General features: G+C 42.2%; 1 protein-coding gene across 1 annotated transcript in view; it reads left to right on the top strand.

Moving 5' to 3' along the window:
• The window catches only part of ADAM12 (ADAM metallopeptidase domain 12), a gene marked incomplete at both ends in the record, with an annotated part of 193,657 nt that overhangs the window by 68,542 nt on the left and 97,811 nt on the right, over nt 1–27,304 (top strand). The window lies entirely within an intron of this gene.

Raw genomic sequence — 27,304 nt, 5'->3', positions numbered from 1 at the left:
TGGCAGCTTTGAGCCCAGTGAACCCAAGGGTTTTTACTTTTTCACTCTGTGAGAACAGTCCTGAGCTATCCCTTCCAATTAAAGCTAGATCAATAATAGGCAATTGTTAATAAATTGAATTTAGAGTCAGCCTGCTTTAGGTTCCACTCTGCGAATACATTGCAGCAGTAGACTCCAATGTTTTCTGAGCTGTTTTTAACCTCCCGTTGGTGTGCAGAATGTGAGGTTTCCAGCGCTTCCCTTCGCCGTGGCTCAGCAGAGAGCTGGGGAGGAGAGCTGGCTGTGGGGAAGGAGCCGGAATGTTGTTCCCTCCCTCAGCCCCAGCGCCGTGACAGCGAGCACAGGCAGTGTGCAATCCTCCAGGAGAGAAAATTCCCAACGGGGGTGGGGGAACAGGAGATAAAAGCCTTCTGGAAAGCCGGTGATCTCTGCTGGTAGCGCAGCCCGGGTGGCGGGGAGCGCCGGTGTCCTGTGCAGGCTGGCAGGGAGGGACGGCGGCGGCCGGCTGGAGCCAGCCCTGCCTCACAAACCTCCGAGGGCTCCTCACAGAGGGGCACTTCTATCTGCTCCTTGGGCAGCTTTCAGAATCCTTCTGCTTGTTGGGCTGCTGGGTTTGTTTTGTTTTGTTTTTTTTTAATTTGTTCCTGACAGGAGTGAGCAGTGAGGGATAAATGCTGAGCTCTGCTCGGCAGCCCCAGCGCCCCGGCAGGCCCGGGCTGTTGGAGCTCCTTCTCACAACGCCTGCACAGAGACCAGGCCAGACCCAGGAGGGTTCTCCTGACTTTCAGAAACGCTGGTGGATATTGTTTTCTCACTTCAGAACCACAGGAAGGGCTTAAATAAGTTTTAAAAGCACAGCTGAGGGTGGGCAGGCCCTGGATCCCTGGCAGTGCCCAAGGCCAGGCTGGACACTGGGGCTGGAGCAGCTGGGACAGGGGAAGGTGTCCCTGCCATGGCAAGGGGAGGAATGAGGTGATCTTTAAGATCCCTTCCAACCCAAACCGTTCCATGATTTTATGATTCATGGAATTTTCCCTTCCCTGAGTTTGCCCCCTGGGATTTTAGCTGGAGGTTGGGTGTAGCAGAAGGGAGATAATAGGAGCAGGAGAGGAAGACCTGGCAATGTGTGTCCATATCAGAACAAACTGGGAAGAGATATCACAACAGAAAAAAAATTCAAAAAGCAAGATGCAAGAGTTAAGATTCTTTTTATCATGTCTTTCATTCCAATACTTGAGATTTATGTCCTCAAGTTTTTTCTGCTTTGCCACAAGTTTTTTAAAGAACCAACAAACCAACCAAAAGCAAAGCGCTGATAATATTGTCACAGTCATGCTTAAATCCTGAGGTTTGGCAGCTTTGCCATGCTGCAGTCATGGAGTTTAGATAAAGGCCTTCCCCTCACATCACATCCCCACATGATTTGTGTTTTGAGGTCCTGGGATGTGGTTCTTCTAAGACTACATCCCTGCAGGGTTAGAAGAAGTAATTTGTATCACAAACTGAGTGTATGGATTTTTTTAAGGGGCCAAGGAGACACTGGTCATGCTGTTCTCATAGAATTTCATACCTCAGTTTCCTTTAAAGATCTCAGCCAGGAACTGAGTGCCAGAGCTCCCACCTAAATGTTCATCTAGCTTGTCTCTCTTTTATATTTCTTTCTTTCTTCTTTCATTTTTTCTTCTTTATTTTCTCTCCCCCCCCCACCATTTCCAGGCTCCCTTATGAGGGATTTCCAGGTGTGGATGAATTTCCATAGGCACAGTAGGGCAGCCTTCAGCATTTCAAGCATTTCTTTCCTGCCAGGCTGGAGGGAACGTGGCCAAAGTGCACAGACCCCTCTCTGAAAACCTCGGGGTCCTCCTCTGCCACAAAATCCATGGAAAGAGGAGGGAAAGCAGGGGAAGGGAGTGAATGTGTGTCCACAGCAGAGTGTGATTCCTGGATGTTTCTCTGGGCAGGATCTGATTCGACATCCCTGATGTAAGAGCTCCTTTTCCATTTCTCGAGCGCGGCGTGTGTGACTCAGGCTGCAGGCATGTCTGCAGAGCTGCTGCTGCTACAGCTGCCTCTCTGCACCTACTTCTGCCTCCTCAGACAATAAAAAAGGGCAAGGAAAAGATAGAATAGAGAAACAATAGGGAAGAAAGAGAGAAAAAGGCCGGTGAAAGGTTTTTGAGGACAAGATTTTCCTGTGTATGGGGCTGAATTCAGAGGAAAAGCAGACGCTTTGCTGGACGCTGAATTTGAGACTCTTTCCAGAAAATGTCAGTTCCTTTCCAAGTGACAGAGCAGTTTCTCAGGGCTCCAAGGATGGCAGAAGGTGCTGCTGGAGGAATCCAAACCCATCCCTGCCTGCAGAGCATGAGGGTCCGGGAGGTGCTCGTGGCCTGTCCCAGCCAACCCACCTCCCACAGCCCCGCAGGGGAGGAGGGATCCCCGCATTTATTTCTCTCATTTCCTCCCAGCAGAGCCTCAGGGATGAATCTGTTCACATTTTGAGAGCCTCGAGGATGAATTTGTTCACATTTTGAAGATGAAAAGCAGCAAAGTGTTGCGATATCAGCCAAGAGGGCTGATGCAAAAAGCAGAGTCTATATGAAGAGTGGGGAGGAAATACATATATGGAAACATAAGCTTGGCAAGAGGGTGCTATTTTCCCCCCTTCTTTGATGTCTGGCCTCAGTAATCCAGACAGATTCCTTCAAGAAATGGGTCCAATTTATTCCTCTGCTTTTATCTTTCTACCTGCTCCTTGTTCATTTGAAGTAGCTGTGAAAAGTGCCTGGCTGTGTGTGAAAGTGTGCCTTTTGTAGGAATAAGGGAATTTGAGAACACTGGAATGATCCCACAGAATGGGACTATTCCTGGCAATTTGTGCTGCCCAGTCCTCCCAGGAGAGGAGCAGAGCTTGCCTGTTCATCTGCCCCACGTATTTGCAGTCTCTTGGTGTTGCTCAGTCCAGGAAAGGCTCAGTGTCCCCTTCCTATCTACTGCTCTTCCTTTCCCTAAGGGAAACAAGAGTTATGTTCAGTTTCAGCCCCAGTCAGGGCTCAGTTTCAATGCAGTCTTTCTCATGTTACATATTTTATCTGCCCAGCATATTCTGTTACAGATTATGTATTAAAAGGTCATGTTTTATTACAGTTTTCTCCCTGTAAAAAGAAAGAATAAGAAGATGTATCTCCTGTGCTCTGATAATAAAACACGTAAACTTTTGGCTTCAGAAAAGCTGCATATGGCATTTAGGAATAAAAAAGCAAGCTCCATCACCAAATTAATCAGGAATCCTTACACACAGCCCACTCTGACTTCAGGGGAATGGCTTCCCATTCACATCAGAAATGAATTTGATACATTTGAATGTTACTTTTACTCAGGATACCAGATAAAGGAAAAAAATACACAACTGGATGGGAATTAGGAAATGGAAGTAGAAATATTTTTTCCACTTAGCCTGAAAACCATGGAAATGACAGTTTTCTTTACATTACACACAGGCCCTCAAATGCAGCTTAGAAGCTGTCAGCTGTGCCTCGTGCTGATGTGGTTTGCAGACAGCTTCTGCCTTTTCTCCTCAGCACTGGGCCTTGCTTGCACTTTGTGCCCTCCATCCCTCTCCCCCTCCCAAGCCATTGGAGAAGCAAACTCCCCATCCCACCCCCCAAACCCATTTATTCCTGCTCTAATTGAACACCGAGGCAGTAAATGCCTTATCAGTTTTGAAACAGCGGGCTGGATAATTCCAAGCAGATGTCTCCCTCTCCTCAATCACAACATCAGCTATGTCTTGGTCACTCTTGATTAGCTGATTCTTACATAATGAGGAGCTGCAGTTAATGGCCACTTCTCTGTGGGCTGAACTTGCTGAAAAGAGCAGCTTTGCCCCTGGAGAACAAGAGGCTGATGAGGCAGTGAAATCAAGCTCAATGGAATGAGGCTGCATTATGAGTCATTAGGAGGGATGACGCTCTGGGAACAGATGAAATATCCCTGATGGAGACCAGTTGTAAAAGCACAACTCAGTGCTTAATAAATGTGTTGGGGTGACTCAGAAATCCAGGGGCCACATTTGTCTCTGGGCAGTGTTTCCTGTGCTGGATGTGTCTGGCCTTTGAAAGGGACACCCTTGCACTCACTGCATGAAAGATGACTCTACCATCAATATGAAAATAAGAGTGATGACACCCCTTGAATTTGGCTGAAAAATGGGCAAATCTCCCATAAAGTGCCTGTTAGGTGAGGTGTAGTATAATTTGACAAGATTTAAAAACTCATCTACTTGAAGACTGGATTGTTGGAAGCTACAACAGTTCCACAGGTTCCACAGACCAGTTAACAAGTTCCACAGACCCCTTTGATAGCTTTTCATTGGACAAATAAAAATCTAATCTAGGAAAAAGTAGGGATTCTTGCTACACAAGGAATGAAAAAATGAATTTTTCATCCCTTACCCCTACATAAGCAGCAAAAAAAAAAAAAAAAAAAAACCAAAACAACCAAATACAAATAAATAATATCACATTATTAGCTGGGTGGTGGTGTTGAGGTAGAAGTGATTGCAACATAAACTCTTCTAAAACAAAAATACTTGGGGAGGAGAGGAGGGGATGTGCTAGAAAGATTTAATTGTTTTATTAGAGAACTGGGTAGTTATTAGTGTCTTCTGAAAACAAAGCAGTCAGGAGCAAGTAGCTGCTGTTTTCACTTGCTTCTGCATTGGATTAATACAGTTTTTGTTCATAGAGGAGCTGGCATCATCATTAAAATCTTCCTCACTTTATTTTGTGGATGCAAATTGTGGCAAATGAATCTCTTTCCAGAGGATTCCGTGGATAATGTGGACAATGGATGAATGCAGGGCATGCAGTTGACTTCCTTGGAGCTCAGAGGCTTGGTGATTTGATACAGAGAGCTTTTTAAAAGGAAAACAAAGCCAGTTCTTGTTAAGATATTTTTACTTGGTAGCACCTGTTTGATCTTGTTAAATAGTAAGTTGTGTTGTTTTCCAAAGAAGAATATGGATTTTTTTACTAATTTAGAGGAGTATCCATCAAAACTGTAGCAGGTCCTTGGGAAGAGTTGTGGGTGCCTCAGTCTAAAGATGGGTTTATGTTGATAAATTTGCCCAACCTGTCCTGCAAAAAACCAATTCCCTGAGCTTAGCAATTCCTGGAAGAAAAATACTCAGCATTGTCTGGGCAGCATCAGAGAAACTGCTCTATTTTGGATTTTCCTAGATGTGAATTCATCTGTTTCATTCCCACACCTCCTAATAATTTAATTCAGATCAATGGTGCAATCCTTCTTCCTGCAGCACAGCTGGCATTGTTGTGCACCAAAACCTCTGAATAATGGGGAGAGACAACACTTGCACTTTCTTTTTCTTCCAGAGCTGGAACCACCAGCCCAGTGCCCCAGGGGCAGCATCAGGGTCCCCCTAGAGAACCCCAGGGTGTTGGGGGCCAGCATTGAGTCATCACCAGCAAAAAAGAACCAGCAGCAATATATATATTTTTTTTTTATAAGTAATGAATTCACTTAGTAGGAAAAGGCAGGGTAGAGAATGAATTGTTTAACAGATTAATGTGAATGTCTTTTATATTTTATAAACCTCTTAATTCCCTGGTGTGCTGAGCCAGGTTTTGTTTATGTACATGGAAACACGAAATCTTTTCCAGTCCCTGTGCAAATAACACAGAATTGGACTTCATTACGTTGGCTAATTTAACAAGTCCTGGGAGGCTTTTTGTTACTGGGGAATCGAGGAGGAGCCACGAGCCCAGAAGTGCTGCAGCAGCACAATCTCTTGGAATGAAATAATCTGCCTTTCCTTTCAGACATCTCCAGGAAGCCTTTGCCTGGGAGGCCTGAGCTCAAAGATTTGGGGCAAAAACCCAACTTTCCTCTGTGCTACCTGGACAGGCAGGAGCCTTGGTGGCACTCTCTAGCCCAGCTCCTGCTGCAGCACACTCCTAATGAATTAGTAATTCATTACTTATAAAAAAATACATACTTGCTGCTGGCTCTTTTTTGCTGCTGGTGACTCAGTGCTGGCCCCCAACACCCTGGGGTTCTCTAGGGGGATCCTGATGCTGCCCCTGGGGCACTGGGCTGGGGGCACGAGCACTGGAAGAATAAGGTGCAAGTGTTGTCTCTCCCTGTTATTCAGAGGTTTTGGTGCATAACACATATTGGTTCCTCAACAGAGAGTTGGAGCATCTAGTTTTAGTGAGGCTCTGAACTTTAATGAAGGATTTGGAGATCTTTTCTTTGAAATGAAAAGCATTAAAATTCTAAGACTGGGCATTTATTTCTCTCTCATAACTAGTGGATAATCGTGGTGCTGAGAAGCAGGGCATTTAAAACTGCTGATATGATTGCTGCTGTGCCAGTTAAACAGAACTAATGCAAGCATTGCATAAATATTTTAATAGCTTTTTACTGTATTTCTTTAGAAAATGTTTAAAGAGCCACCTAATGTCAGGCAGAGATACTTCCTGAGTAAACCCTTGTTAATTCTCTTTTAATGGCTTTATTAACATTGTGTAATTGAATATTGATACATTTAGCAGCCCTTTAAGCATCCTGTTTTATTGAGGTGTTGCACTCACATATTGATAAGTAGCACAACGTTAGAGCACTGATTAATGGTTCTCCTTGAACTGGTTCAACATGAAAGATGAAGCATAGGTACAGGAGAGCTGTCATTTTTATCATCTTGATGTATTTTATATGCATAGTTTGTACCACTTAATTGGGCTTCATTTTGATTCCCAGTCTGCCCAGTTAGTACAAGTATGATCACACTGCCAGAGATACGGGAGTCTAAATATTTTACTCTGTGAAATGTTCTGTCTTTTATCTCTTCTCTTATGAATAATTTACTTGTTGGTACAGCTTCAGAAGTGAATCCTGTTCTGCAAAAACATATATGCTTTACTGGGAGAAGCAAGGATTACAGTGATATTAGCTTTCTCCTTGGAAACTCTCCTCACAATATCAGAAATCTGCAGAGGAGGATGCCTTGTCTTGTGTTCCTGGTCTTAATTGCAGTGGTTTTTCTGCCTTCCTTCCATCAAAGCTCTGGCATTACCATTCATATTTAATCATAGCATGGCTGCTTTTCTCATCTCCAGTGTTCCCCTTTGCTTCTTTATGCATATTTTTTACACAGTTCAAGCAGGGTGAAAATTTATCCAAGAGCAGAGGGAGCAGGGAAGATCATGTAGTGTCTGCAAACCACATCTCCAGGGCTTTTGCCAGTGCTGGAATTTGCATATGAGCTGAGGTGAATTTTCTAGGTCTTCCTATGTTTCTTCTGAACCATTGTTAAGACAATTAGGAAAAAAATCCCTCTTTTGCTGCTTTCCACAGAATCCTCTTATTAGAGGTTGTGGCGTGGTGTGGTCGGGCTCTGCTCCCAGGGGACAGGGACAGGATGAGAGGATGAGAGGAAGTGGCCTCAGGCTTGGGTCAGAGCCTCAGGTTGGACATCAGGAAGAATTTCTTCCTGAAAGGATGGTTTGACATTGGAAGGGGCTGCCCAGAGAGGTGTCCAAGGGACAGCTGGATGTGATGGCAGAGAAAAGCTGAGATAAGACACACACACATATTGAAATCTTCCATGGAAAACCTTCCTTGGCCAGCAAGGTTGCACAGGAGCTGCTGCAAATGAGAGTGATTGTGGTGAGCCCTGGAAGTCAGGACATCCTTATACACCCAGCTGGATGCTGAAACCTGCTCTGGTTTTCACTCCTGTAGGGATTCTGAGATCAGAATTTATCAGAGAGGGATTACTGGAATGCAGAGATAAGGAAAAATAAAGATAATATCTCAATCTGAGCAAAAGATGAATGTCAGGGATGTGACTGACAGTATTGACAGGGCTAAACCAGCATTCCTTTAACCCTGGCAGTTGCACACCAGGTATGAGGTTGAGTGCCCAGCTGGGATTAGAAGAACAGATTGGGAAACTATCTTTCCCTTCAGGAAATGAAGCCAGGAAAGAAGCATAAGGAAACTGATGTGATATGATCGTTCCTGGCTAAAAATGGTACAGGAGGCATGGGTTGGATCATGGGCATACATTGCTTGTTTAAGGTCATCTCAATTTGCAAAGCTGTGTTCAGGTCAGTGATGAGCAATTCCTGTGGCCTCTCCATGTCAGTTTTTTCTGTTCTCTAAATAAAAAGATGTTTTGGAAGAAGAGTAAGCAGGGAGGAAGACAACAGGTGGAAATGGGAGAGACCACATTGATCCTTTGTTACAAAACTTACGGAAAGGGAAAACCACTGAAAAATCCATCATAGAAGAGAGTTAAACAAAGCCACTGGTGTGCTTCATTCCTGACAGAATTCCCTAAAGGGAAAGACAATTCCAAGGATCCAGGGGCAGCCACAGGTGCTCTGGGCAACCTGTGCCAGGGCCTGCCCACCCTCCTTGGGAGGAATTTATTTCTCATCCCTAATTAAAATCTACCCTCTTTCAGGGGCAAATGAACAAAGACTGGGCAATGGTGTTGGGTTGAAATTTGGTCAGGGAAAAACTAGGAAATGTGAGTCTTAGGAAGAGGTGTAGGATGTGATTTAAGTCTAAAATTAGCCCAGTTTGGAGCTTGGATACTTTTGTGCTTTTTATCAGCTGTGTGTGTTTGGTTCAGAGGGGAATGGGACCTGCACCCAGACATGCTTAGAGAAGAACAAATGTTCTATATTCAGATATTTTAGTGAAAGTCAATTCTCATATATTTCCATGTATTACTCATGTCATTGCATGAATCATTGCAAAAGATATGGAGAGGAGAATAAAAAAAAATGTTCAATTGGGAAGGCCTGGTATTTTTCATACATTGCCAGTTATGACATTTAATCTTAATTGTGTCTGAATTTGACTGATTTTCCAATTGCCTGAGTTTAGCAAGAGTTATGTTGTTGCTAGGACACAGAGACTTCATGTGATACAACTGTCATCAACCTAAAAGAATGATTTTAAAGGCTGAATCTTAGATTTGCACTCACAAGTACATTTTGAGCGGTGCAATCCTAATGCAGAAGGACCACAACATCCTTACTCTAGATAAAGTCATTGAGCAATGGTTAAGAAATGTCTCATTTTTTAATCTGTCTGCGAATAAATGAGAAAGAGGAGTGTGTCCACCCTTGTGGTCATTTCCTGTGGTTCCTTAGTCATGGTTTGTTTGGTCTTTTCATGGTCTCAGTGGTGAATTTGGTCTGCTTTGGCTTTATTCTGTTCCATGAGGTGTCCCTGCCCTGTCCATTTCTGCCACTGGTTTGCTGCCTCCTTTTGAAAATGAATCATTTATTTTTGGGCACAGTCAGAACTCCTGGGCTGTGTTTTACACAGTATTTTACTGTGCATCCCCTCCAAGGGCACCTCTGACTGTCATGGCCTCGGGGAATTCAGTCCTTGTGTTCATGTGTGAACCATCCATGCAGTAATTCCAGCTCCCAGTTCCATGGTGGTGACTTCCCAGGCCAGCCTCTGGGATGTTTTTATGGAAAGATTTGAGGCTGTGGGTTTTGTGAATCAACTGAGTGCCTTGAGCAGCAGCAGCAGCAGCAGCACTTCCATTTCTGACCCTCCCAGCCCTAAAAGTCCTCACCAGGATTTCTGTAATGATGGAGAATAAGAGCTGTGAGGTCCTTGGCAGGTGTGATTCATGTCCCTAAAGCCACCAAGGCTTTGCAGGTGGCTGAGATGGAGAATTGCTTCCCCTAAATGTAGTCAATGACCAAGTGCTAATTGGGTTGAGCTATTTATAACTATGAGCCAGCTCTGGGTGCATTGCAACACCCAAAATGTTGTCCTGGGTGACCTGAAAGGTCCTTTTTTAATCCTGAGAGATAACTGGCATGGAAATGGACTCATTAAGGCTCAGCTGTTAGTTAGGAATCTTCCAAATTATGGCCGTGTTTGGGTTCCAGTGAGTTCACACCACACCACAGGATCCACTCAGCCACATTTATTATCTCTATATGGTCAGAAAATCTGTAGGAGGGCAGGAGTGGAGCTGGGAAATCCTTTGGCTTCTTGCTCTTCTGTTCTGTAGAGACATTTCTGGATAAAGGCACTAGAATATTTTTTTCATTTGAGAAAATACTTTGCAGGAAAACTCTGTAATTTTTTTTTTTGGTGAAGGATTGTAGAGACTGGAATAACAAAAATGGGATTGCTGGTCACAACCCTCAAGCTAACAAATCATTCAAAATGCAGGGTATGGTACTCCAAAATAATCATTTATTTTAACTGAGTATGGAATTATTAAAGTTGGAAAGTTCTCCAAGATCATCAAGTCCAACCATTAAGGCCACCACTAACCCATGTCCCCAAGCACACAGATAAGAGATCCATTTAGACCACGCTAAAACATTTCATTTCCCAACTCTATAGAGAATTTTATTTTCATAACTAAAACTTTTGCTGAATATCAACTCTTTTTTTTGGTTGGAACTTCATATTTCAGCACAGGAACATGGTGCAAGGCCAAGTGTGTGATGATCACAGTTGGAATGTGATTCATCTCCTGAGTTCATGATAAACTGAAAGAAGTTTGAAATTTATGAGAGCAGAAGACAATGAGTATTTTACTAGGGCCATTTAGGACTGTCATTTGCATGAAATTAAAGATGGTCCCTTATAAATTTATGTATGAAGTTCTGACAATCCACATCATTTTGGAGACAGAGATTTAGAGGGTGATACTGGAATAACATTTGGTAGATATATTGCTAGATCAAAGTCTGTTGATATTAATATGAAATTTCAGTTTTCTTTATCTTTTACAAGGAACTTTTTTTTGCCCTGGAGGAGTCTCCAGTAATCAGTGGTTCAGCAGGATTTTAGCAGGCCCAGGGAAGGGTAGAACCCTCTTTTCACACCCTTTGCTGCTGGATGTCTTTAAATGTTTTCTCCAAAAGGTCACTTTTGAGGTGAGAATTCAGTGCAGGCAATGAAAAAACTCCTTTATCCAATGTGAAAGCTCAGTGTGGCCAAACCCTGACATTTCATGGTGTCCAGAGAAGCTCTTGAGCTTTGAGGGTGGAGTGGGATGTAGGTCAGATACAAATTCATGGAAGAATGTGAGCAGGAATGCTGTAGGCCAGAAAAATAGGAATGGATGTTGTTCTGCTGAAGAAATATGTTCATGTTATCACCCTTGGCTACCAATACTGACTGAGCTTGGGGTTTGGATTAATTGCTACAAATTGTGGGGGTTTGTGCTTACCAGAAAACACTTTATTATCACAAATGCAGCTGACATCCTGCAGCTGCCAGCACCATTTAAAAAAAAAAATAAATTCCATCTTGTTACCTCCTCTGTGTTTTAATGTTTGCATCAGCTTGCCAGGATATCAGATTATCTTCTCCAAGTGTCTGTGGCCACTGACCTGGTCATATCTGAAGATTTTACATCCTGACTTGGTCAGCAAAATGTGTTCCAGATCTGCAGTTTCACTCCCTATCTCTATAGTTACAGAATGTATCTAATGAATCATTTCCAGAACATCTGGATGGCTGTGGATAATGATATCCAACTGGAATTTATCTGGTGCTTAATTTATGATTAATATTTTATCTATATGGTCAGGAAATCACAGAATGGTTTGAGTTAGAGGAGACCTTAAAGCTCATCTCATCCCACCCCTCTGCCAAGGGCCCAGACCAGACCAGGCTGCTCACGTGTGGAAATGTTGTTTCAATAAAATCCTTTTTATTTACAAAATACCTGTTTATCCTGATAGAAAGAGAGGATTTCCTCTGTAAAACAGAGGTGGGTGAGTGAGTACAAATATCTCCAGATAATTTGGCCATCCAGCTGTTCCCAGCTGTGAAATCAGCTGCTGATGGAGGGTTCTGAGAAAGTGGCAGTTGCTTTGATGTCTCCTGCTTGTCCTCCTGTGGCCCAGCAGAGTTCTGTGCCTTCTGTGTATTCTGAATGTTTTGGGATTATTATCAGGTTCTGGGAATTCCATAACCTCAGATGGACAGAGGAGTGAGCATTTACTACCAGGTGATTCCTTCTGCTCCTACATTCTTGTGATTCCTTTGCAAACTATTACTGTCAGGAAATTTTGTCAAGCAACAGCATAATTAGGTCATTTGAGGATGGAAATACAAAGGTCAGGGACCTAGAATATGGGGTGAGCTTTTGTGACCTATTTAAAGGATGTCTAAGCATAAAAAAGATTAAGTTCCATTAAAACAAAGTTACAATCCATTTTTAATATGTAATATGAGTCTTACCTGCTGGATAGAAAATACTCGTTCCTCAGATGCAATTTATCTATAAATGGTGCTTTAAAAATACTTTCAATATTAAGATTTGGTGCTTTGAACTTGGCTTGGGCTTAATTTTTCAGATTACCTTTTAAAACTTCATGTATTACGAGCAAACACGTACACAAGACCTGACTGACATTCCACTATGGTTTAGTTAATGATGTCAACACAGGAAGATAAAACAGAATAAACATTAATTTATTTTTGTGTCCATGCAAGCCCTGTGTAGTGCAGTGACTGATTTCTTCAGGGAAAAAATATCTTTGACCATAGTGTTGGACCAGGTCCCTGCAATCTGTCCAAGTCAAGCTTTCAATATAATTTTCAAGCATGTTTCTTTGAAGAAAGTATTTGACCTAGTAAACCATCATATTTCACTGTCACAATTATGATTCCCTTGGGAATTAGCCATGTTTATCCAATTTCACATGTTCTGTTGTGCTATTCCTCACTGTTGGGAAGCTGATGCTTTGGAAATGCAGTTCTGGAAGGGAATTATGTGACCTTGAAGGACAGACGTGCAGTTTATATCTATTTGCTCTTCTTCCAGTTTATATCTACCTGTTTCTTTCTCCAGTTTATATTTACCTGCTTTTTCCCCAGTTTATATCTATCTGCTTTTCCTCCAGTTTATATCTACTTGCTTTTTTTCCAGTTTATATCTACCTGTTTCTTTCTCCAGTTCATATTTACCTCCTTTTCCTCCATTTTATATTTACCTGTTTCTTTCCCCAGTTTATATTTACTTGTTTCTTCCCCCAATTTGTATTTACCTGCTATTCCTCCAGTTTATATTTACCTGTTCCTTTCCCCAGTTTATATTTACCAGTTCTTCCTCCAGTTTATATTTATCAGTTCTTTCTCCCATTTATATCTACCTGATTTTCCTCCAGTTTATATTCACCTGCTTTTCCCCCACTTTATATCTCCCTGCTCTGTCCTCAATTTATATCTTCCAGTTCTTTCCCCAGTTTATATTTACCTGTTCCTTTCCCCAGTTTATATTTACCTGTTCTTTCTCCAGTTTATATTGACAAGTTCTTTCCCCAGTTTTTATTTACCAGTTCTTTCCCCAATTTACATCTCCCTGCTCTTTCCCCTATTTTTATTTACCTGTTCCTTTCTCCAGTTTAGATTTACCAGTTCTTCCTCCAGGTTACATTTACCTGCTTTCCCCCAGTTTAGATTTACCAGTTCTTTCTCCAGGTGATATTTACCAGCTTTTCCCCAGTTTCTCTCTCCCTGCTCTTCCTCCAGAGGTCTCTCCCAGGGTGCAGAGTGGGGAATAGAGCCATGGACAGACAATAAATCAGAGCCTTGCAGGGAGAGCTGCTCCTTCTTTATTCCAGGGAATCTGGGATGGGATCAGGGCTTGGAGGGCACAGTACTGCTGAGGGACATGGGGATATCACAGCCAGAGGGGAAACTTCCATGAAAGCTTTGGAAAGAGGGCCCTGATCTCAGTGACAGTTTTGTTATGGCTTAGGGAGATGCAGCAGCTGCAGGAGGTTGCCAGTCTGAAGTGGTTTGGGTTGCAGTGTTTGAGTTTGTTTGGGTGACACTGCTGGGCTCCCAGGCATAGGAAAAGGCTTGGAAGGAACCCCAGCTGGGGAACAACCAGCCTGGATCATCAGCTGTGAATCCCTCCTCTGCCTGCAGAGGAAAATGATAGGAGATGAATAAAAGGAGCCTCAGGGGCTGGGCTGGGAGGGGTGTGGGATCCAGTCACACTTTCTAGGCAAAAACAAACTCCATCTGCAAATGGAGCTGAGAAACCTGTGAGTCTGGGCAGGACAGGCTGTGATTTGGGCAGGGAATTAAGGGTTCATCCTTTTAGAAACAGAGAGGGAATTGTTGGCACTTGTGTGTCCTCCAGCAGCTCTTACATCTGTGTGTGACTTGTCACAGTGACTGAGATATCTTAATCTAAATTCTATCAACACTGGGCTCTTTTGGGTTTGGTTTTTTTTAAAGGAAACTTGTTTCAGTGAGTTAGTCTGAAACACTGGGACAACAACAAAGTATTTGCCATATATTAGCAAGTGTCACAGCTGAGATTTATGCTGTAAAGGGCTTTTCTACAGAGGGAGCAAAACCCCAGCCCAGGCAGCAAAACTTCCCTGCTTTGCTTGTGGAGACTCAGAATTATTCCTCTTTCTCTGGGGATCTCAAGGAATCAGTGACAGAATATAAAGGCTGTGCATGAGATTTTCCAGTACTGACCTACTTCTTCTCTCATTAAAATCACTGTGAGACTTACCATTGACTTTTCAGGCAGAGGCAGGCCAATATTGTGTGCTAATGAAACTGCTTTCCAAAAAGCTTCTCCAGTAGTTGTGTCCAACTGTTCCAAGCCATGGGTCACAATAGGATTTCAAAAGCACTGAGGAGACCATCAGCATTGTGAAACGTATTTCCTGGCCCTGGGTGGCTCAAATTTGCATCTCACAGGCTGTGGCAGGAAAGAGAAACCACACAGAGGGCCCTTTCTGGAAGAATCTCTTTGTGCATTTGCCTTTGTGGTCTCCTCCTTCAGGTCTCCCCCAGCTTGTGGAGGAACACACAGAGGGCTGAATTACCCCAGTATGCAACTCAGGGCTTGCATAAGCCAGGTAGTGTCAGGGATTTCACTGCTTTATCATTTCTATCCTGTGAGCTTTTAACATTTAGGATTTTTTTTTTCCTTTTAGTTCTTTTGTTACTTGCTCCACAGTTCAGTGTGTCACACTATCTGGACACTCAAGAGCCCAGAGAGCTCTGCCAGAGGAGCCCAGACACAAAGGAGAAGGATTTCCCTTGGGTTTAAGGCATTCCCATGAAAAGGAGCTTTACCTGGGTCAGGTTTTTCCTGAAGGAAATGCTGAATAAGCATAACAGCCCAGATGGATGGAAGCCTGATTTTCCTCATATTAACGGTAGGATCAGAGCCAGGGATTTGGTTTGGGGCTAAAGGAACTGCAGGATGTAAAGCCGAGACCAAAAGAAAAACAGGATTTTAAACTGTGTGCTTTAAGTTAATGAATAGTAACGCTGTCTGGAGCACCGTGCAGGAAATAAAAACTCCGGGCTTTTTTCAACTCGTTATTTCAGGGGATTTTCCTTCTTTATTCCTTGCACAATTTAGCAGTCAGAGATCTACAAAAGGAAGATCTCAGCATTCAGATAATTTGAGGGGATCATCTTTTTTTTTTTCTCCAAAGGAAAAGAACGTTATCTATCCAAAAATCGTTGAGCTGAGGCTGTGCGAGGCTGCTACAGCAGCAGCATTGTGCCCTCCAGTGACAGCAGCTGCTACAGCAGCAGGAGTGACATTCCTGCAGGCTCCCGGGGGACTCCTCCACACGGGGATGCTCGGAAAGTTAATATGAATTCATCAAAAAAATGAAGTTAATCCGGCCTAAGTGAAAATATTCTACATTCCACTCTCCCCAGTTTCCCTGCAGCAGATGCTTAATTTTTAATTTGCTGTAATCTCCCTACCCCTGGACATTCCCAGGACTGTTTTTGGCTTTTAGACTAAAACACATCAGAAAAGAATGCAGTCTCCACATCTGCAAGGAGCTGCCAGTTGTAACAATTTAATGCTCTTTGCTGGGTAGTCTTGCAGGAACAAGGAGCTTTGTGGTGCACAGGACCTTGAGTTTGTAACTGGGTTCCAGAAGGAAAGCCACTGCTTTGGGGCAGGGGCTGGAATGAGGGTGTAGGATTCAAAGGGAGAAATGATGAGGAGGACTCCATTGATATCAGAAGGCTAATTTATTATTATATCATATCATATCATATCATATCATATCATATCATATCATATCATATCATATCATAAATATCATACTATATTACATTATTTTTAAATTGAATTTCTATAAGTATTCAACTTTCATTGTTTAGAATTTTGTGATTGTTAGTTGATAGTTTTGAGATATATATATAGAGAGATTTAATTGGTTAGTGAATTGAAACATTTATATTAGAATTTAATTACTAAGTTTTTTTGAGGTAAATAACTTTTTACAATGTATTTCGCTTGTGAATAATACAGGAGTACTAAATGAGATAAGAATTGGGGTTTTTTTTCCTGAGGTTCAGAGAATGTGAATCTCAGAAATATTTTTGGGAAGTTGTGCCTTGCTTTTCTCTGTGGAGAGGAATGAGGCTCCATGAGGGTGCTCAGCATCCTGCCCCTCACTGAGATGGAATCACTCCAAGGGCTGGTCCTGGAGGGAAATGTTGAGAGAGAGGAGACAGAACCTGGAAGTGCCCAAGGCCAGGACAGGGCTTGGAGCACCCTGGGATAGTGGAAGGTGTCCCTGCCATGGGATGAGATGACATTTAAAGGTCCCTTTCAACCCACACAATTCTATGTTTGTATTCTCTAATTGTATCTTCGTTTAGTTTTCCAGCACTGGTGTGCCCTAAGGGCATCCCCTAAATGTGGGCAATCCAAAGGTCAAAAGAAGTGAATTTCTGTGAAAATGATTGAAAACTGAGCCTTCTTCTTCTGCTTGGAGAGGATAAAACCCCTGGCAGGTCGGAGCCAAACTCTTTTTTATTGTTTGAGGCGTGAGATTGGTGCAAGGCTCCCCCACCCTCCTCTTCTTGGGGGAAATGAACTGTATGCAGAGAGAAAAAGAGAAATCCCCTGGGCAGGCAGGGTCAGCTCGGACAGCAGCAGGAATTTCTGCATGGAAAGGGTGGTTTGACCTTGGCAGGGGCTGCTCAGGGAGGTTTGGGATCCCCATCCCTGCAGGTGTCCAAGGAAGAGCTGGATGTGGCACTCAGAGCTGGGGATTGGTGGGCATTGATCACAGATCCTTGATGATCTTGGAGGCCTTTTCCCACTCCAGTGATTCAGTGGTCCCAAAACAAAGAGGAAACCAAGAGAGGAGAATGAGGCCAGCACAGCTGGAGGAGAGGCATCATCTTTGAGGAGCTGTGTTGTGCTGCTGTGGGTGATGTGAGCAGGAGTTGCCCTGGCTGGCACTGCTGAAGAGCACACGAGGTGTGCCTGAAAGGAGGGAAGAGGGAAATCCTTCCTCTCCAGTGGCCTGCTCATATGGAGAGCAGCTGTAATTGAATTAGAGGCTGATTTAATGAAATGCTATTAGAAGTGACACCGCCTTGCTCCGGCGTGGCAGCCCTTTGGAGCAGCACTCAAAGCAGCTGCCAGGTGGGAATCACCAGCTTTTAAACTCTCATTTCCTGGCTTTTTTCTCCACTTCTTTTTCTGAAGGGGAAAAGTACAAAGAGACCTCCTGAGCAAGTTATCCTTTGCACAAAAAAAAGGAGATAGTTTGATAAAATATGGGGTTTTTGGTCAGATCACTGTACTACATCAACTTTCTGAGTAGTATTTTCAGTCTGCACAGTTTTTCCATACCCTCATGGAGTTTTGAAGGGAATAAGTTGGTTTGCAGAGTAGAAAAATTTGTTGGTTTGCAATAACTGTCATGGAAGAGAGGATGCAGGTTCACAAAACCACCTCGTGTTCCCTGGGTGTTTTCCATGGTGGGGATAATAGAATTCATAACTTCATAAAGAATTAAATCATTTGGTTTTTAAAGTGTGTAAGTTCTCTTTGCAGTTGAAATTGGTCTCCTCTTTAACAGGAGTCTTACATGGAGATATTGACTGGAAGCTCTTTAGGATTCTCTGGTTTACTTTGTTTAGCACTAAGGGGAAAATTATTTTAAATGCATCCCATATTCTTGGACGTTTAATTCTAAAAGTAATAATTAGGAATAAGAGATTAACACAATCAAATTTCTGCAGAGCAGGAAAAATCAGTATTTTCTTTCTTTCTGCCCCTGGACCAAACTTTCTTGGCTGGGATAAGGACAAGGAATTCTATTGCAATGGCAGCTCAAAAGCAAAATTATTAATTTCTATATTTGCTTTAAATTGAGCCACAGTGCAGTTTTCTTGATTTAATCCAAAAAAAATCAGCATCTCTATTTAAATGGATGCTGAAAGAAAAACAGAAAGCTATGAATAAAAAATGTCCCAGACATGATAGGGCTGGTAATTCCTGATTAGAAATCACTGCTGTGGTTGTTAGTGCTGTAGATCAAATTTGCAGCTGTCTGGAGGTGTTACATTTAGAAAAGTCTCGTTTGTAAATCATTATCAAACTTTGAACACACTTTGGGGGTTTTGCTTTTATTTTTAATATTATTTTTTAACCTTTTTTACAACTTGCTGGTTGAAACAGTTCCTATTTCTGCTCTTTGTGTTTCCTTCCTGTTTAGTTATTAGGGCAGCAGACTTTAAAAGGCAAATTTATTCATTACAGAGGAGGACCATGCATTATATAGAATTCATGCTGTTTATCAAAGCCTGAACAAATAATTATGGAATTTGTGCATGAAGGAATAGAATTTACACGTGTTAGTAGGATGATATTGTTATTTATCCACCAGAAAAAATTTGTTTGCCTGAGGCCAAGAAGGTGTAGCATTTCACAGGACTCACTTATCAGAAACCTCCTAACTTTATGGGAATTATTACATGGATTTGACTGCCAGCCATCCTCTTGCCTGAAATAAAACAAAATAAAAGTAAAATAGGAACCTTCAGCCATTTTCTATCAGTGGTTTTGAGGTATTTGGCCTCATTCTGACCTTTCTGACCTGATCAGTTATCTTGTCCTAGGAAAGGTGCAGCTCAGGCAGTCTGGGGCTGTGCTGAGCAGTTTTTGGGGGGCTGAGGTCTGTCCTGAAGAGAAATTACTCAGTTTTGGATCCATGAAAAATTTAAATGCATATTAGACTTGACTTAGTTTTCTGCAGAGGTTTCTGTTATGAAGGTTTAACTGCAGCTCTAATTTTATTGTCTCCATGAATCTGCCTACAGAAATTTGTCCTTTGAAGCCAAGTCATTTTTACTCAGTTGTTTTATTTATATTTGTAAATATTTCAGAAACCAAGGGTATTTCTAATTGCTTAAATCACAAATTATACAGCAGAAGGCTTTAGACTGAATGCTCATCTCCCTCCAAAAAATAAAATAAGCCTAGAAAACAATAAAAGCAACAAATAATAAAAGCAATACTATAAAGAACAATAAAGTCAACAGCAGAACCCATGGTTGGCTTTAACTGCATGTTGTAGACATTGTTTTTTCTTTGTAAATCAGAATTTCTGTGGTGTTTATTCAGTGGGAAAAGTAGAGACGAGAGTCACGTATCTGGAGCTCCTCCCCCTGCAAAACCCCACCTGGATAATTTCCATGTGAATTCCATCTCTGGAGGCTTTGGTCAGGATAGACATCATCCCAAATATATCCCTAAAAACACCAAAATAGACCATCAAAACCTCTCCCTTCAAATATTGTCACCAGCAAGGGACCTCCAAACTTCAAGCCAAATGTTTGCATTTCTTTGAGACAAAACAAACATACCCAACCTTCTAATTGCACCACAGCTAAATTAAACTGAATGCAAAATGGTGTTTTAGAACTTATGGAGCCTCCTGCAGTTTCACAGAAAAAAAAAATTATATATGAAAAATATGTGCTATTTTATGCAACAGCAATTTGGACTGCTACAAAAATAATTACTTTTAAAATCCACGCTGCACATATGCAGATGGTTAACAAACTCTGGCTCAGCCTCCAGATGAAAATGATATTGGGAAAATCCATGCTGCAGAGATAGTGCCATTCCATTAGAAATGTGCAAAGCATGCAAAAACATTACAGCCAGATTGTTTTCCAGAACGGCCTGGATCTCAGTGCCAGATGTTTTATTCTTTGCATGTCTCCTTGTAACTTCACAATTGCTGCTCTCTGGGGTTGTCCAGCCTGGGAGAGGAAATGGGAGTTTTAGATGTGCTGACCAGTGCTGGTCTGGTGATGCCTGGTCCAGGCTGAGCCAGAGCAGAGGCTGGGCAGAGTTCCAGAATAAAGCAGGGATTTATCCACAGGATCTCCTCCATGGACCCACCTTGGGCGGCACCAGAGCCCAGCCAGGGCTGCACCCAAGATGACCCAAAATGGCCCCAAAATGCCCGGCCGGGCACGGGGTCTCTCCCTGGGATCAGCTCTGCTCCATTTGCACCTTGCAGTTCATTGTCCCATCCCAGCTTCAGCCCCTGCAGTCCCACCCTGCTTGTTTTTCTCTCTCCAGCCCACGGGGTTTGTGCTCCTGGCTGAGATTTGGCTCATTTGTCCTTGGTGCCCAGCTGGAGCAGGAATTGTTTTGTCTCCCTGCTCTGTGCACAGAGCTCAGCATCCCTGATGTGAGCCCAGCCCCACACACTAAAGCAGCCCAGAATGTGAAAAATACAAAAGCCAAACCTGAGGCATCACTGGGACAGACAGGAGGCTCCAGGCTGTTCATGTTTCTCCCACCTCCCTCTTGGTTATTCCTCTTCCCTGACTCACACAGGGCTCGTTCAGGTTTAACTCCTTTGGTTTTCAGCCCAGGTTTGACACCTGGCAGTGGTAACACTGCAAAAGCAGAGCTCTTGTTCTCTCAGAGGATATCTGAGCTGGCTGGAATAAATGGGATTCTGGGGCATGGAATGGCAGGAAAGGGATGGGTGAGCCCTGCTCTGCCCTCTCTGACCACACTCCCAAAGCCTCCTTGCCTTTGTCTCAGTCAAAGTTTGTTGGTGATGGGAAAAAACCTGTCTTTGAAAATGTCCATTATTTTATAGATCCAACCCTAGATTTTGTGAAGTGAGATTTATAAGATTTTAAAACAGATATTTTGTGGAATTTTTAGAGAATGTTGGTATTTATGTGTTCCAAAACTACCCTTCATAGGCTTCCACAGATCCTTCCCTTCACATGGGGGCATTGCCAGGGGCAGCAGGACCTTGGCACCTGCCTGTGAGCACCATCAGATATTTACAGGTACCCAAACCCCACATTTTTGTGGTAAAAGTCATTTGTTCAGTTAAAACTGGCTGATAAACAGTAAATTTTCCTTTTTTTCTTCCTTTTCCAGAACATGCTTTTCCCCAAAATTTCTAAAGCAAGAGTGCATTCTGTAGTATAGAGAGAGATTTTTATCCTGAATTAAATGAATTTCAGTTGTCATCCTTTATCCTTATTACTGAGTTACTTAATTAGTAATTTTTGAGAGCAGCCATAACTGTCACAGATACTGTGGGAGAGTCATCAACACTCTGCATGTTGATATAATTGCAGAGTTTTGTTATTTTTCCAAGTGTTCTTGTTAAGCACCGAGTGCCATTGCCAGTGTTTTGCCCACAGTATTCCATGATTGCAGGAAATCCTTCTTTAAATCAGTGTGGACTGCAGTTGTAGGAACCTCCTAAACTGCAATCCAAGTTCTGCAGGAGCATGTGTCAGGAAGAGAATCTAAAACATGGTTTAACAAGCATGTGACAATAAATTAAGGAAATACATTTGGATATGTGAGGAAGAAATGGTTTCCACAAAAATACTCATCTCCTCCCAGTCACAGCTGTGACTTTTGAATATGTATTAAGCTCTGCAAGGAGAGCTAAGCTTGGAATTTGGCAGTAATAGTCTATTCATAAATATACATGAAATGTGAAAAAAAGGGAGTTTGTGGAGCTGGAAGTGAGCACTGGCCAGGGTAAGCACACATACCTTGAGATAAAAACTGCAATTCATTGTCAGCACATGAGGCCTCTGATTTCAGCTGATAAATGCAACAGTGCCATTAGATTTTCTCATCTATTCTGCATTACTTATAATTGAATTGTGTATTAACAAGTGAATGGTTGTTTAAGGGGAGAGAAGGAACCTTCTACCCAGGCAGTTTAAGGTTTAATATCTTCTCTCCAACAGAAACAACTCGTTTAACATTCAAAGAGAGATTTTGGCTTTTTCTCCCCACTCACTTTCCCTCCACAAACCAGATGGCAAATGTCTGACTGAAAGAGCCAGTGCAAACAGAGTCTGCATCTGCCCATCCTCCTGTTTGCCCTGCCAGCAAAGGGGAAACAATATTAAATTTAGGGTCTTGTATCAAACACTTGCAGCTACAATTCCATTTTTTTCCCATTTTGCATTCTGACATGTCATTGAGCCACACTACTGACAGCTTTTACTGATTTTGATGTATAGCAGGGAACAAAATGTATTTATTGACATCCTATTTCATGTGGCATCTTCCAACAATGAGCAAGTGTGCCTTTGACTGGTATCTCATATTTTCCTCTGACTAGTATTTGATAGTTTTTCACTTACATGTGCACAGAAATCTCCTCATTTCCAAGGTAATTGTCTGTGATTTGAAAGCAGGATTATCAGGTAAATTGATATTTATATTTATATATACATACACCTCTAGAAGCCTTGGTGGTGAAGGAGAATTTTTAGAAAGGAAGGATCTTGAAACAGCAAGGGTAACATACCAAGAAAGCAAATTAAATTTTGGATTGGATTGTGTTTAGTAAGAACTGGTGGTTGCACCTCACTTATTTTGTATTGAACAGATTCTAGTTTGATTTACCAATTCTACAACATTTAAACTTCCATATTTAGGGTAGCCAGAAAACAAATGAGATTATTTCTCAGGTTCTGTGCTGCTTGCTTCACCACTGAGAACATTTCAGAAGAGCATCACACATTGCCTTCAGATTTCTGGGGTTTTTCCTGTGCCCTGTCAGCCAGTGAGAGTCAAGGCACAGGAAGAATGGAGCATATGGAAAATGTTCCCATATTTCTCCCCGTGAAAATCTACTTGGCATTAATATTATCACATTAAGACTTTGATCCCTGGCTGATGAGAGGAAAAACAAGGCAATAAATGATGATTTCAATGAGTTCATGTGGGAAGAGTAGGTGTGCTTTAAAGGACAAATTAAATTATGACAAAACTCACAATAGCACAAGAGCTTCTGGTCCAGGTTGGTGGTAAAAAGGAGTTTTTTTAGAAAGGAAAGATGTTGGAAGAGGAAGGAAAACCAATTAAATATTGGGTTGGGTTGTGTTTAGCAAGAGCCAGTGCTTGCACCTCACTCAGTTTGTATTGCAGATATAGATATTTTCTTTATCATTTAACTTCCTCCTTGGTGAATATTGCAGTGGAAAGCTCTTTACTGCAACATGGCTTTAACATGGGTTTAAAATACTTCAGAAACCAGATGAAAAGTATATTGTTAAAATAGGAAATTTGAAAATGACAGCTGAGCAGTGGCAGAGCTTCCCTGGGCCTTCTCCTGAAAGCACCACTACTATTTTCACACAAGGGTGAGAAGAGGGAAATCAGATGTTTTAGATCACCCTTGAGACAGAAAATAGATGTGATCAGTTCAAAAAACCAGGGGAGATTTGGTTTGCAAAAATTGTAGCTGCTCTACATAGTTAACCTTGAAAGCCTTCTGTCAAAGAAACACTGTTTTGCTAAAGTGGTACCAAGTCTCCTGCTCTGTGATATCTCATTATACAGGAATACTCTGCATTCCCAGGCACTCTAAACACTATTATCTGCTACTTGTCCCTTTGAAAAGCGATGTCCAAATTGCTTATGCAAAGGAAATAATGGTGTTCGTGGAGAATTCACATTAATTTAGAGCCAAAGTCCTCGCTGGAAGTTAATACATGGACTGGCTGACTCATGGTGTTTTCACAGCAGTGTAATTTAAAGAAATACAGATGTATTTATTTTAAAAAAAATCAGCTTTTCCTGATGTGTTTTTAAAGTTGCCCCACAATCACCTGATGGATGTGTAGTAATTACAGGCAACATGTCCAGCAGTGCTTGAGCAGGAGGATTTCATTAAACCCACAGAGGCAGGAGGACTCTGAGTGGGAGCACCCACCAGGTTTATTGCCAGCAATGCTCCTGAGCTCTGTGTTCTCTGCAGAAGAATTGTGGAGCTGACAGAGGGGCTGGGAGGACACAGGAGTTCAGATCTCACTATGAAAGGCTTTATTTTAAAATGTTGGTGTTCAGCAGCATCACAATCACCTTGGTGTCCTCCAGACCACTGAAATCCTGCTGCAAAACGGGCAGAGCATCCCACAGCCACAATTCCTAGCTCAGAAAAGCCCTCAGAGCTGCCCAGCCCCTCTGTCTCTGCTGCATCCTCACTCAAACCCACCAGCTCTGTTGGTTTTCCTTGGAAAACCCCATCCCTGTGGGATGGTTGGTTCCACAGGTGGCCCATTCCAGAAGAGCATCACACATTGCCTTCAGATTTCTGGGGTTTTTCCTGTGCCCTGTCAGCCAGTGAGAGTCAAGGCACAGGAAGAATGCAGCATATGGAAAATGTTCCCATATTTCTCCTCCTGAAAATCTACTTGGCATTAATATTATCACATTAAGACTTTGATCCCTGGCTGATGAGAGGAAAAACGAGGCAATAAATGATGATTTCAATGAGTTCATGTGGGAAGAGTAGGTGTGCTTTAAAGGAGACTTAAATTAAGACAGCAAAGTCCTTTCTCCCTCATCCCATGAAATCCCTTTCGAGTTCAAGTAAGGTGCAGATTATTTGTTTACTTCCAAGTTGCTGGTGGCAGTGCAGAATAACACAGCACCTGCCAAAAAAAGGCCTGTGGGATCCCACCAGGAGCTGAATCAGAGCATTCCTTGCTGATGCTCATTTTTTTGCATTTTCCTGCTTCACTAATCCCTGGTTTCTTTAGGACCTCCTGCCCATGGATCTCTGCTCAGCTCAATACTGGGTCCTTACAACAGTTTGAGCCGTGTAATCATCTTTATAAAAGCAAACATGTAATTATATCAAGGAATGAAATCAGGTTTGCTTGGCATGACCTATTTTCCTCCAGCAATGCTGACAAAGATTAGGTTCCAAAACTTTGGTTTATAATTGTTTTATAGGCTTCAGCCTTTTTGAAATGCAAGTTTGGGGGTTTTTGTCCTGAATCCAGATCAAGTTCTGACATTCCTTACAGGGAGAGCAGCTCACAGTGAGAATCCTGCAGGACAAGTACTGCTCCATGAAGTGGGGTGGGGGAGCTCTTAAAGGGGGTGACTTTTGGTTTTCTGTCTTCTGCAGCCATCTGATATGGGGGGAAGGGAAAAGGGGGGAATTAGAGATATAAAATGTGCCCTGATATGAAAATAAAGCAGATGGAAGCCTTTGTGATGCTGCTTTAAGAAACATATCAGTGAGATTTGGGATATTAAACAATAATGGATTTAATAAAAACCCATCTCAATTTCTCTTGCTTGTTGGATTAGACACAATAAATGATTTTTTTTGGTTTGATTTAAAATACAATTGCATTATTATCATTCTGATTTCCCTGTAGCTTTTAGCCTGCTGGACAGTGCCTCACCAGCTCAGCTGCACCAGCTCTGAGCCTTTGGGTATCAGTGACAGAACTCCCATCACTTATTTCCTTTTAAAATCTCTGTTTCCTAATAGGTGAAGCAAATGGGTGCCATTCAGGCCTAAAAGTGAATGTGTGAGTGACAGAAAGGCTGGGATACAGCAAAATGCTGAATTTGGAGGCAGAGAGCACAATGGGCAGCTGAGGAGATCCCTTCAGTGAAATGCAGCCAGCATCAGATCAGAGCTGGGAAGTGCAGGGACGGGCAAAGCCACTTTCTGTAAAATCATGGCAGAATTCAGAGCTGGAAAAATAGCCCTTAATAATGTCAGGATCCAGGTCTGGCTGCTTTGTGTCTCCTTTGTGCTGCTCATGTCTGCACCTTGCAGAGCACTTGAGAGCCTTGTCCTCCTGAAGAATGGGGGATGATTTTAAATGTGCACTGGAAGTGCACAAGATGGGAAATGTGAGTTCTATTTTTCATGTATTTTAGCTGGTAATACTGAATTCCTCTCCAGGCTCTCCTTCAGACAGCTAACTGGTATTGAAACCAGCAGTTTGCAGATTATTTTGTTGAAAAATAAGCGATTTTGCAGTTATTTTAAAAGTATTTTGAGTGAGAAGTTTTTACACTTGAAAGGAGTCACAATTGTTATATCTCCATAACTCAGCATGTGACTCTGAGCTTTGCCTTTTGATGAAATGGAACAAATATGATGGATAAGAGTGGGGATGTAAAAAATGACCTCTTTAGTTGAGGGCTTGGACTCTTTTTGTGGCTGAGAACAAACCAGTGGCCATTTACTGCCAGCTCTTCATCTGTGCTTACTCTGTTCTTCACTTGTTATTTCTGGCTAAATAACTTTCTAAAAGTTAATTAATACTAACAGTAGTATTAAAAGTTATTTAATAAGTAAAGTAAATTAACTACAAGTTAATTAACACTTCTAGTAATTAATACTATTTCAATAGAATATCATAGTTGTTGAAAATAGTCTAAAGCTGCTAAAACATGAACACCAGGCAGTAAAACACAAGTTACATTCAAAACCTACATGTCTAACAGGATTACATTGGAGTCTTATTGAAAAGGTAAAATAGGGGCCCTGATTCAATTCTAGAATTAATTGACAATAAAATGTTGTGTGTTTTTCTACAGACAGCAGAAAAGGTGGGTTTAGTTCATGACTTAAATAATTTGGAATTCTATACATTAAGATGGATTATGATTGCTATTTAGGAGTAGTTCTTGCTGTCCCATTTCTCCCTCCTGGATCTGTTCTCTCACCTGATAGTACAGCTTTGTCCTCTTTCTGAGCTCCTAAGAGTAGAACATGTAATAGTCCTGCAGTCTTTCTCTGCTGGGGATGTGGGAATGTATTTTATGTTGCTAAATAATTGTAATCAGGCTGGAATTTTCCACCATGAGAATATGATGGGGTCTTCTGTGGTCAGCTCTAATTTGCCTGTGGATGTAGCCACATTCCCCCTCTGGAAGTCATGTCTGAATTGTGTTTCAGTTTTAATTAAGAGTTGGGTTTATCTCTAAGGCCCTGCATTAGAAGCCTGATGAAACCAGATGTGAGACACTTCCCATTGTGAATTCCTGGAACTGTGTCTGTCCTGCTGCACAGCCCAAGGTGAGATAAACAGGGGAGAGCTCCAGGTCCCACTGCCTCCCCTGCAGTGCTGGGGTCAGACCATGACTGCAGTTCACAGCTGAGGAAACCAAGGAGTTGGACAAATGAAGAGAATTCCAGAA

Source organism: Fringilla coelebs (assembly GCF_963513975.1).
Source record: "Fringilla coelebs genome assembly, chromosome: 8".
In the NCBI taxonomy this organism is placed as follows: Eukaryota; Metazoa; Chordata; class Aves; order Passeriformes; family Fringillidae; genus Fringilla; species Fringilla coelebs.
Note: the sequence above shows the minus strand (reverse complement) of the source record. Positions and strands in the feature narration are given on the sequence as shown.